Consider the following 12,021-nt stretch of genomic DNA (forward strand, 5'->3'; position numbering starts at 1 on the left):
AAAGTAAATAAACTCTATAGCTTAAAACAAAACAAAACAAGAACCCAAGAAAGATACTTTATATGCAAAACTACTAAAAATATATGTTAGTGTATTTCATAGCCTTATATATGTCTAATTTCAACATTTGCATATGTAATTTTATTTTATGCTAATATTAGATATTTTTAAGATTAGGAACATCTTTAAATATTTGGTTAAAATTTATATAAATTCTTTAGGAAAACTGAAAAAACCCAAATCTGGTTTATTAAGAATGAAGCATAAATTTAATAAATAATAAAGAATGAAGCATAAATATAAAGGGATACGCAAAGAAGTACATAACGATAATTAAAACCCGAGTCAATTTTTCAACATGGGCATTATTCAAAAAATCCTAGAAATTGCAAGGGAAATTTTTCCTTCGGAGTCTTCCGTAGGTCATCGAACGGGCAACAGCGCCCTCTGTCGGGATTTTATACAAGCAAATCCTGCGCGGCCGCTCGATTTCTTTTTTAGCGATTTCTTTCCATTCTTGAAAACCTGTTATCGCTTAAAGCATTTTTAAAGTTCAACTCTTAATATATCTACTAATTTTTGAAACCACTGTTTCAGGATCTAAAAAGTTCAAACGTCTCAAAAAATGTACAACTGAAAGCGCGATCACTGCTGAGACAATTTTCCTTACTTGAGCCTGCTTTTCTTGCTCCTGTCTGTTGCATTTCGCTTTAACTTCCAGTCACATGGTGTAGGAAAAGATCTCCTTTTAATAAATGCAAAACAAAGCAAACGTAAAAGCAAAACACTCTGGTTTGGAATGGGAGATAAACGAGTAAAATATGCATTTTCATCATTTCACTTTTCATTTCGTCTTGCCTTATGCCTATATTTCTTTTTCAGGGCGCGTACACGCTCGCCTAGGTAAAAAGCTTGCTGGAGACATCCAAAATAGCTATATTCGTATTTTACCCTTTCACTTATATTTATTTCCGTTTATAACAGCGGAGAGGACAGTTAATAACGCCCTCCTCTTAGCCTCAAACGGAGGGAGTATTATCCATAAATGTAGGAGGCGCTAAGGGAAAGCTAATGCACCTAGGATAGAGCCCTCTGCTGGCGGTTTTCGGAGTAGGTTTAAAACTTTTTTTTTTAAATGTTACCGAAAAACGTCATTATATTAAATCAAGATCAACTATTAATACTCTCATATTTTATTTTTTCTAAAAACATAATTATGGATTATCTAATTTTCATAGACTTCCTTCGTTCCCTTATTCCTTACCTTGACACCTATGATTTAAGGTTCATAAACTATCTCCCTTTGCAGCTGCCTGATGGACTACTTTTTCTTTTACACATTACATGGGCTGCCTGGGTTTCCTTTATTTTTATCTTCCACAAACACAAAAAATAATAAAATGGAAAAAGCAAAGACGTAGAATTAGGATTATTGTTTCAAGTCAAGACGCTGACCCTTCTCATTCTAGGTGGTGGGGCCTTGCATAAGCTCCCTGTTGGAAAGCGGAGGTGGGAATCCCAATTCAGGTCTTCAACTATGTCCTCAGCACTTTCCTAACAGCACCATGATGCTGTCTTCCTTCCTTCCAACATTCCTTCTGAAATTAAGAAGACTTTATTTTTGGATTAAGTTTTTGCAGTTATTCTTGTCCTGGATTTACAAACAAGCAAAGGAAGAGAAAAGGGAGCATTGACTTACTCTGACATACCAGATTCTACCCCCACTTATTACCCATCAGAACCATTATTGTCCACCGAGTGGATTAATAAGACATGACAGTTGCACTGTTCACTGGTGACAGTCTGACTCTATTTTTCTAACATGTTTCTAGAAGTTTTTTCATGATCATATTCTTTCAAGAATCTTGCTTTTGTGTGTGTGTGTGTATATATATATATATATATATATATATATATATATATAATATTTTTTTTTTTTTTTTTTGAGAGGAAGAGAATCAGAAGGTGAGTGAAGAAGGGGCAGAGAGATAGGGAGACACAGAATCTGGAGCAGGCTCCAGGCTCTGAGCTGTCAGCACAGAGCCCGACTCGGGACTCAAACTCACAAACCATGAGATCATGACCTGAGCTGAAGTCAAATGCTTAACCAACTGAGCCACCCAGGTGACCTTGATAATATATTTTAACATCGATTTGGAAAAATTACTGTCAAATGTGTGAAAACACAATTCAAGCACCTGCCTTTGGTTTATAGGACTTGGATACCACATAGGTTTCCATGATCTGAGTATGAGGAAACGAAATCGGAGGAGCTAATTCTTCCATAAGTGTTTTAAAAAATTAAATGAGGATGAACTTATCTGTAGATTGACTTTTCATGATCATACAGACTGAGGTAAGTGTTGGAAAGGAAATAGCATTTCTTATTTTAATCATAATAGCGGTGCTCTTATGAATTTCTAAAGCGATATTTAGTTGAAATCACTTGTAAGGATGGAAATAACTGTGGCTGTGGAAACTCCTACTTTCTCGTGGACTTTTGAGGAGTAGTAGTAAATTCATCACATATTTTTTTTTTTAATTTTTTTTATTTTTTTAAATTTTTTTTTTCAACGTTTTTAATTTATTTTTGGGACAGAGAGAGACAGAGCATGAACGGGGGAGGGGCAGAGAGAGAGGGAGACACAGAATCGGAAACAGGCTCCAGGCTCCAAGCCATCAGCCCAGAGCCTGACGCGGGGCTCGAACTCACGGACCGCGAGATCGTGACCTGGCTGAAGTCGGACGCTTAACCGACTGCGCCACCCAGGCGCCCCATTCATCACATATTTTAGATGTTCTGAGTTTCTTTGGTTTTTCTGTATAATTGTGGGGGTATGAAGTTGCTGAAGGGACAGTTTTCAAATTTCTATCTCCTGGAGATAAAGAGGTTAAGAAATGGAAGGTGGGGAGTGGGGCCGGGGGAGGGGGTGTTGGGGGTTGGAGTAAATGATGCAAATAGACACAGCACAGTTGTTCCCAATATCAATGGATATTTCATATACAAAATGTGAGAGGTGCGCGCTTTCGCTGGCGTGACTAATGCAGGAGGACAGGTATTTCCATCATTGTGGACATTTTCCATATTATTGCTTTAAGAAGGAGCAATCTCAAAGGGTGAGAACACTAAACAATTTGGTTTCAAAATGCAACCAATAGACCAATACATATCTGTGAGTAAAAATTTGCAAATAAAGACGTGGAAAGATGTAGAGCAGAAATATAACCTTTAAAGCATGAATAAACACATACAATGTATAACATCAGGGTTGAAATGTCTCTTAAGTACAAGGGACACTTGGGAGAAATTAACATTACCGTGGAACTATTTCCTAAAATTCACATTTATGCATTTTGATAAAAATAGAAAATGATATTCATTTTATGACTTTTTATTTCCTTAACATAAGATGCTTCTTCCACTTACCATGTCACCTTGGGCATGTCCTTTGACCTTTTCAGATCTCAGTTTTCTTATCTATAAAATGAGACAAATTTATAGGGTGATATTCAAATTTCTTCTTTAGAAATGGACTTTATGAGATTTATGAAAGCATCTAATAGTAATTAATGAAAAGTTTAAAATGAAAGTGATCCTTTTCTTTAAGTTTATTTATTTATTTATTTTGAGAGATAGAGTGTGAGTGGGGGGAAAGGGAGAGAGAGGATCCCAGGCAGCCTCTGTGATGTCAGCGAAGAGCCCAATGCGGGGCTCAAATTCATGAACTGTGAGATCATGACCTGAATTGAAATCAAGAGTGGGGCGCTTAACCAATTAAACCACCCATGTGCCCCGAAAGTGTTCCTTTTTTAACACATTACAGCAAAATCTCAATTCTCTGGAACTATCTGTGGAGATAGAGAGTTAAGAGTTAGAGAGTTAAGAGAATTGACCCAGATCTTTTGATAAATACTAATTACACACACACATATACACTCACACACAGTTTTTAGGAATATCATCTGAGAAGACAGAAAGCAAAGAAAGGATAAGAATACAGCTCTAGGGAAGAGGATATAATTTTAATAGTACCTAACAGGCACTTTGAAAGAGGTCAAGCATCTAAGTCTAGAGGAATTACATCCTAATGTACAAAAAGAGTTTGTGGTTTTGATCTTGAAATTATGGTCACTAACCTTTGATAAAATATGCAAAAGGGAAGCAATGCCTAATAGCAGAGGCTGGAAAGCACTTAATTTTTCAGGAAGAGGGGAAAGGGTGGGTACCAGAAACCACAGGTGGAGACTCATACTATGTGTGCCCAGAGAAATGACAGTTTGTGTTGTCAGAGTGGTTAGTCATGTACTCTGGAAGGGAAAAAGGAAATCCCTAGGAACCAAGATAGATTCAGGAAGAACAGATCAATCCATGTGTTCCCATTTCCTTTGGTTATAGGTTTACTAGAGTATCAGGGACATAAGGTATCTGGAGCTCACATAGACATTTCAAAAATTTCTCATTAGCTCCTGAGTTGAGCGATGCCATGGTATTTGAAAGCAGGTTGTCTTTTGACTAAGGACATGAGGTTCGGAGTGGGACAGATGTGTGTGAATTCCAGACCTGCCCCTTACTCTCTTGGGTAGTAGGAAAATTACTTAACCTCCCTCAGTCTCAATTTCCTTATATGAAACATTTGAAACATACTTCCATATGTGAGACTTATTAATTATATGAAACATGTACATAGCAATAACCATTTCCTGGAGGTAGTCATGATGATTAAATGAGATAATACATATAAAATATTTATCACAGCTTCCAGAATAAGGAAACCACTTGGTATGTTCTATCTACTGTTACCATCACAGATTTATAGCTGTTTGAATAGTTCTTTCCAAAGTGGTTGATTGATTAATTGAAATCATTTGAGGCAGCTGTTTCAATGAGACTTTGTCCTTAATCTTATTCTAATATTAAAAAAATATATATTGGTGCATTAGAAGAAGAAATAGAAGACATGTTTGTTATTTTTCAGGTGCTAAACATGGTGGAGAATAGTCAATACATTTGACTACAGGATAAGGAATAAAAAATATTTTGACAGGCCAATAATATGGAGCTAATCCCCAAATCTATAATTTTAACGAACGTAAAAGTGGCAAAAATGTAAGTGTAAAGTGGAAAATCAGAAACTGACAGAGGAAGGTAAGAAAATTGCCATAGTTATCCACTGCTCAGGGTCCTTATGGTTTCCAGAGCACAATAAGCACATCAAATTCTATCCAACAACTTATTGAGACTGATAAACACAGATAGTGAGTGCTCCCAGGTTGCATTAGTAAAGTTCACGTGTTCAGTTCTGGAGAAGTTGCAATCCCACAGCCCTATATCCTGGTCAAACTGCATTTCAGGCATTGGATTCAACTCAAGTGCCTGGCTTTGAGATTGTCACTGATAAATCAAAAGGTCTCTAAAAGAAAGCAATCAGATTCTAAAAAGTCCTGGAAGCTAGGTCATAGGACAAGGAGTTGAGCAAACTGGGGCAGTCCTCTTAGAACAGAGAAAACATAAGGATGCAAACTTTATATTCCAGTATTTGGGATTGGTCTTGAGGAAGAGGGGGTAGACAGAGGGGAAAGGAGAAAGTTGGTATTTGTCTTGTTCACTGCTATACAGCCAGCATATAGCAAAGTGGCTGGCCCAAATGTGCTCAGAGCATTTTCGGTGAAATAATTCTCTTCCTCTAATGATACAGGACAAAGATCAGCAGAGAGATGTTACTCCAGGAGGCTGATTTAACTCAGCGTGAGTAAAAAAAAAAAAATTTCTAAAAATTGGAAGTACTTGACAAAGCAGCTTTGATTGTGTTGAACTGACAGTCCCTGCAGGGATTTGGACAGAGCCTGGATGACCTCTGTCAGGGATGGGGTAGTGCTGGGCAGGAGGTCTGCCTGTATAGCGCTGGGCGGGAGGTCCATTACAAGGCCACAATCTTGTGATTCTACTCCATGTGCTCAGCTTGATACTGTGTTTCAAGTTTAGCAGATTAATAATTGTAAAGGACTGTCATTGAGAAATATATGTGGAAGATCCCATTATTTCTGCATCCGTATAAGTATTATCTGATTGGGGAATTGTACACATTTACTGAGCCCATGTTTCCATGTACTGCATATGTTATCTGATTTCTATTAGTAGAAATAACATCACAGTAATGATACTCAATCGCCTCATTGGTCTGTCATTCTCTGTTTTGCTTCTGTCATTATCACTTTTTCCTCATATTTAATAGAGTTTCTGTGGGTGGCTTGATAGAATGAAAAAAAAGAAATTTATTTATTTAGAGTATGGATGAAGGGCCTTTTAGGCTTTCATTTGCAATCACTTTTTAGAAACATTTGTTTGATCCCTAAAAGAAATAAACCCTTTGTGGAAGATTTATCCAATGATCACACTCCAAGCCAGACTCCCTTTGAGCAATTTTCAAAAATCTTTAAACTATTATAGGTTTGTTGCTCTAAACAATGTACAGTAACTTTTACTTCTGGGTTCGTTTGTATAAACAAATCATTTGCTCTCCATATTATAGTTACACTGAGTCATCTTAACTCATGGAAATGTATATTAAAAGAATAAATAATTTAAAAACAGCAATAACAACAAAAAAAATCTTTAGGTGATTTAATAAACACGTGATACATAGAAAAATAATCCTTTCCAAAATTTCTCCTAACTGTAGGGAAATGTGAAGATTCTTCATAAAACTTTCACTATTATCTACAAAGAAATTATGAAGTATGTTCTTTTCCTGCTGTATGGTTAATTATTTTTATTAACTCCACTGTTACGACCAGAACAAAATGCAAAAAAATATTTTAAGGCCTAACTAAGAATGGGCAGTTTTTAATCCCTTTTCTCTCACTGATTTCCTTTAGAATTTTGGTCAGTACATGAAAGATGGACTTTTCAGTGTGAAAACTACCGGAAAGCTTCCAGGGAATTGAAATGGGGACTAGAGTTAGATCATAATTGCAGTTTCTGGAGTCATATGATGCTTTTCTGGGGCTCATTCTTTCAATAAATATGTCTTAAGTACCTATTTTCTTTGTAATGCATTACGTAGATCTAAAGATAAATCAGAGAAGGAACTTGCTTAGAATTAGTAAAGAAAATGAAATGGGATGGATGAGGATTTTTGATCGCAACTATGAAACTATATACATTAATTGGTATTTTGTTTCTAAGTTAAAGTTTCTAAGCAACTTATCACATTCTACCTAGTATTTACATGTCCTATTTTTGACAAATTTTACTTTTTTTTCTTTTGTTTAGGAGTCTTGTTTTATTTTATTTATTTACATTTTTTTTAACATTTATTTATTTTTGAGAGAGAGACAGAGCATGATTTGGGGGTGGGCAGAGAGAGGGAGACACAGAATTGGAAGCAGGCTCCAGACTCTGAGCTGTCAGCACAGAGCCCAATATGGAGCTCAAACTCAAGAACCATGAGATAATGATCTGAGCCAAAGTCAGATGCTCAACCGACTGAGCCACCCAGGCACCCCAGACTTTTGTTTTGTTTTATTTTATTTTATTTTATTTTATTTTTAATTTTTTAATGTTAATTCTTTTTTTAAAAATATTTTTAAGATTTATTCATTTTTCAGAGACAGAGCGTGAGCAGGGGAGCGGCAGAGAGAGAGGGAGACACAGAATCCAAAGCAGGCTCCAGACTCTGAGCTGTCAGCATAGAGCCCAACGCAGGGCTTGAACCCACAAACTTCAAGATCATGACCTGAACCGAAGTTGGACGCCTAACCGATTGAGTCACCCAGGCACCCCTTGTTTTATTTTCACTAAAAATCACAATTAGTGATTAATAAGTGAAATGTGTGTGTGTGTGTGTGTGTGTGTGTGTGTGTGTGTGTCTGTGTGAGTGAGGGAGGCGGGGAGGGAGGGTCTATTTGTTCCCTATCAGGTGCTAAGACCCAGACTCTTCCATTTTTTAATAGGAGAAACTTCCATATTCTGCCAGTGGTGACTTTGGCCTATAAAGTTTCATCCTGAGTGTTCCCAGGTCTTGATTTATGCACTTACCAGTGGAAGCCTATCTTTAGGACCACATCTCTATCACCCTCATAGCTTTTGGCCCTTGGCCCTTAGAAAACAAAGAGCATTAGAATGTGTACCCATAAGGAGGCAAGTCTTGGTCTGCACACCAATATGTTATTTGGCTTTGGCTGGTCTTTTTATCTCTTTGGGTCTCAGAATCCAGGAGTGAGATTCTGAGACTGAGTGTGCTGGCATGTTGAATGACAGCTCATGGAGAGATCTGGATTAGGCAGTGGTTGATCAGATACTTGGAGATGCTAAAAAAAAAAAAAATGTTTTAGGACTTACGGCTTTATCTGGCAGGGTTTCTGGCAGAAACCCTTCTGATTTCCACAAATCTGTAATGCAAGTCTGACCACTGTTTATTCTTAACCTGGTATCTTGGGGGAAATGGCTTTTTTTTTTTTCTTTTTGAATCAGTGAGCTTGATGGTATTTTTGCAAATACTTTTCATTTCAGATCTAGTCATGAGAACAGTCCCAGAAACTGGGAAACACAATTTTAGAGAACATGATGATAATGAAAAGTAGCCTTTTTTACCCAAGTGATTCCAATTAAAAACTGACTTTGGCTATAGAGACCAGAGGTCTAAGGCCTTCCAAGCCATATTAGATCTGAAGGGTAGGAGCATAGCAGCTCTAGCATTTTGAAACCAGGGTGTTTCAAAAATTTTCTCTGAACATCATTTGGTGACTTCAGTTATTGTTTCCAGCCAGTGTTTAATTTTTTTTTTCTTCAACAGAAGAAGGGAGCCATTGCTTTTGGAATGATTATTATATTAATAAATTCTAGTAACACCAGCTTACATTTGAGAATAAATGCAGGTTTTCCTATGTGAAATGGTCACATTACAGACAAATTAAATTAGCAATTTGTGGATTTAACTGGGCAGAAAGATTCAAAGGAGCACCATTATTAACTTTGCCCTTTTATGTTTATTTTCTTCAGACTGATTAGATACTACATACTTGAAGACTGACAATAATGTTTTAGTTTCTCTTATGAGCCATTCTACTCTTAAAATCTCTTCACTGTGATCAAAGTACAGCTCCCTTCTTTTTGGTAACCTAATATTACTAAATAATAGCTGCTATCTATTGAAACCTCACACTGTCCCATGCCTTAAGCTAAGCACATTTAAGTATTTGAGCTAACTTAATCTTCCCAAGGCCCATGAGAAAGGCATTATTTCTCTAGTTTTTCAGATGAGGAAACTAAAGCCCAAAGAGATTAAGCAACTTTCCCAAATTGTCATAAAACGGGTAAATGACAGAAACAGGATTTGAGTCTAACTTTGACTTCAGGACTGTCCCTTTAGCCTGACAGCTAAAGGGTGCTCATCAAGGCCCAGAGTCAGTTTTCTCTGACTTGCCCGGGGCCAGTGGTTTAGATAATTGCAAAACTAAATCACACATATTGGAGACAGAAAAGAGAAAGGAGAAGAAAAAAAAGAGGAGAAAAAATAAATCAAATAGAGAAAATGAAAGAAAGATGAATGGAGAAAGAAAGTAAGAAAATGGACAGAAAGGAAAGAAAACAGATACAGCATGTGGTAGGCTGTTGGCTTCCTGTCTGTGCCATGATCCTCAATGTGGGGGTGGGCTTCATCCCCAGGAGACATTGGGAAACCTAGGGAGATCTTATTTACTTACTTATTCATTTATTTATTTAACTTAAATTCAAGTTAGTTAACATACAGTGTAGAACTGGTTTCCAGAGTAGAACCAAGTGACTCATTACTTACATATAACACATAGTGCTCATCCCAGGAAGTGCCGTCCTTAATGCCTTTCAGCCATTTAACCTGTCCCTCCAACCACCCCCTCCTCCAGCAACCCTCAGTTTGTTCTCAGTGTTTAAGAGTCTCTTATGGTTTGCCTCCCTCTCTTTTCTTTTTTTCTTATTTTTCCTCCTCTTCCCCTATGTTCATCTGTTTCTTAAATTCCACATATGAGTCAAATCATGTGATATTTGTCTTTCTCTGATGGACTTATTCACTTAACATAATACTCTAGTTCCAGGGGCGCCTGGGTGGCTCACTCGGCTGGGCGTCCAACTTCGGCTCAGGTCACGATCTCGCAGTTTGTGGGTTCGAGGCCCGCCTTGGGCTCTGTGCTGACAGCTCAGGGCCTGGAGCCTGTTTCAAATTCTGTGTCTCCCTTTCTCTCTGACCCACCCCGTTCATGCTCTATCTCTCTCTCTCAAAAATAAATAAACATTAAAAAAAAAAAAAAAGACTGGGATCATAATACTCTAGTTCCATCTGTGTTGTTGCAAATGACAAGATTTCATTCTTTTTAATCACTGACTACTATTCCATTGTATACGTATACCACATCTTCTTCATGCATTCATCAGTCGATGGACATTTGGGTTCTTTCCATAATTTGGCTATTGTTGACAGAGCTGCTATAAACATTGGGGTGTAGGTGCCCTTTGAATCAGCATTTTTGTATCCTTTGGATAAATACCTAGTAGTGCAATTGCTGAGTCATAAGGCAGTTCTATTTTTAATTTTTGAGGAACCTCCGTACTGTTTTAGAGACATTTTTTAATTGTCACAATGCAGGGTATGGGGTGCCGGTGCTCTAGTGGGTAGAGACCAGGAATGCTGCTAAACATTAAACAATGCATAGGACAGCTTCCAGAACAAAGACCTAGCAAAATGCCAATAGTGCTGAGGTTGAGAAACCCTGCCCTAGAGTTTCACGGTCCAATCATTAAGATGGGACATTTTAATTCTCTAAATGATCTTTAATCATAATCTTCAAACAATCCTGGGGTACACAAAAACATGAGAGAAGCCTTAGTATTGTTAATCTTATTTCCCTGGAGGTCCAAGAAAGAAAATTCTATAATGTAGTTTTAGAGCAATATATTTTATATCTTTATAATGTTATGTAATATAAATTGCAATTCAGCTAAATTCACTCAACTCTAAGGAAGCAGAACTGGATTGAACAGTGTTCTACGTGTTCTTTGTGAGGACTTTAGAAGCCTAGCATTAGAACTGGGAGGAACATAGGAGCATTATGCCTGGCCCATCATTTTACAGAGGAGGAAGTTAGGGCTCAGAAAGGTGAATCACTTGCCTAAGGTCATAAGTGGCTGGGCTGGGACAAAACTCTAGTCCTTCTACCTTCCAATTCTTAGTTCTTCCCCTCCACCAAATTTGCTCCTGCAATTCATTAACACTCACTGTGGAAATGGCTGAAGCATCTTTCCCTTTAGTTCCCCAGGTCTGTTAGTTAGGAGAATGCAAGGACACGAACACATCCCTAACACACACACATTAACATTTACAGACTCTCATGAAATTTTTGTGATGATTGATAAAACATTTGCTCTTTCTTCTGAGGAATATAATAATAATAATAAAGTCCTGTACTGTTTTTGATTGAACCAGATTACAGTTTTGCAGTGATGGTAGTTTGTTAAGTTTTATAACTCACACTAATTGACAAAAACACTACTAATTCACTGCTGTTCTTCATTTAATGCAGTCTTTAAATGCATGTAACTTCCTTACAGTGTAACTTAACAATGGGAGAATGGAGCTCAAAAATTAAAATCTCGGGGTGCCTGGGTGGCTCAGTCAGTTAAGCGTGTGACTTCAGCTCAGGTCATGATCTTGTAGTTCGTGAGCTTGAGCCCTGCATCAGATTCTGTGCTAAAAGCTCGGAGCCTGGAGCCTGCTTCAGATTCTGTGTCTCCCTGTCTCTCTGCCCCTCCCCAACTTGCGCTCTATCCCTCTCTCTCTCTCAAAAATAAACACACACACACAAATTAGATTTAATACATGAATGAACTGTGCACTGATATACAGATATTTGTTTGTTGCCTGTTACTTGCCTTCACACTTAGGTAGTGATGATGGCTAATACTTATCAGGTGCTTCTCTGTGCCAGGCAAAGTTCTAAGTGTATGTATTATATGTGTTGTCTCACATCTTGCACTAGCCACTATAC

Source organism: Panthera pardus, unplaced genomic scaffold (assembly GCF_024362965.1).
Source record: "Panthera pardus isolate Hobbes unplaced genomic scaffold, ASM2436296v1 HiC_scaffold_17, whole genome shotgun sequence".
NCBI classification, from domain to species: Eukaryota; Metazoa; Chordata; class Mammalia; order Carnivora; family Felidae; genus Panthera; species Panthera pardus.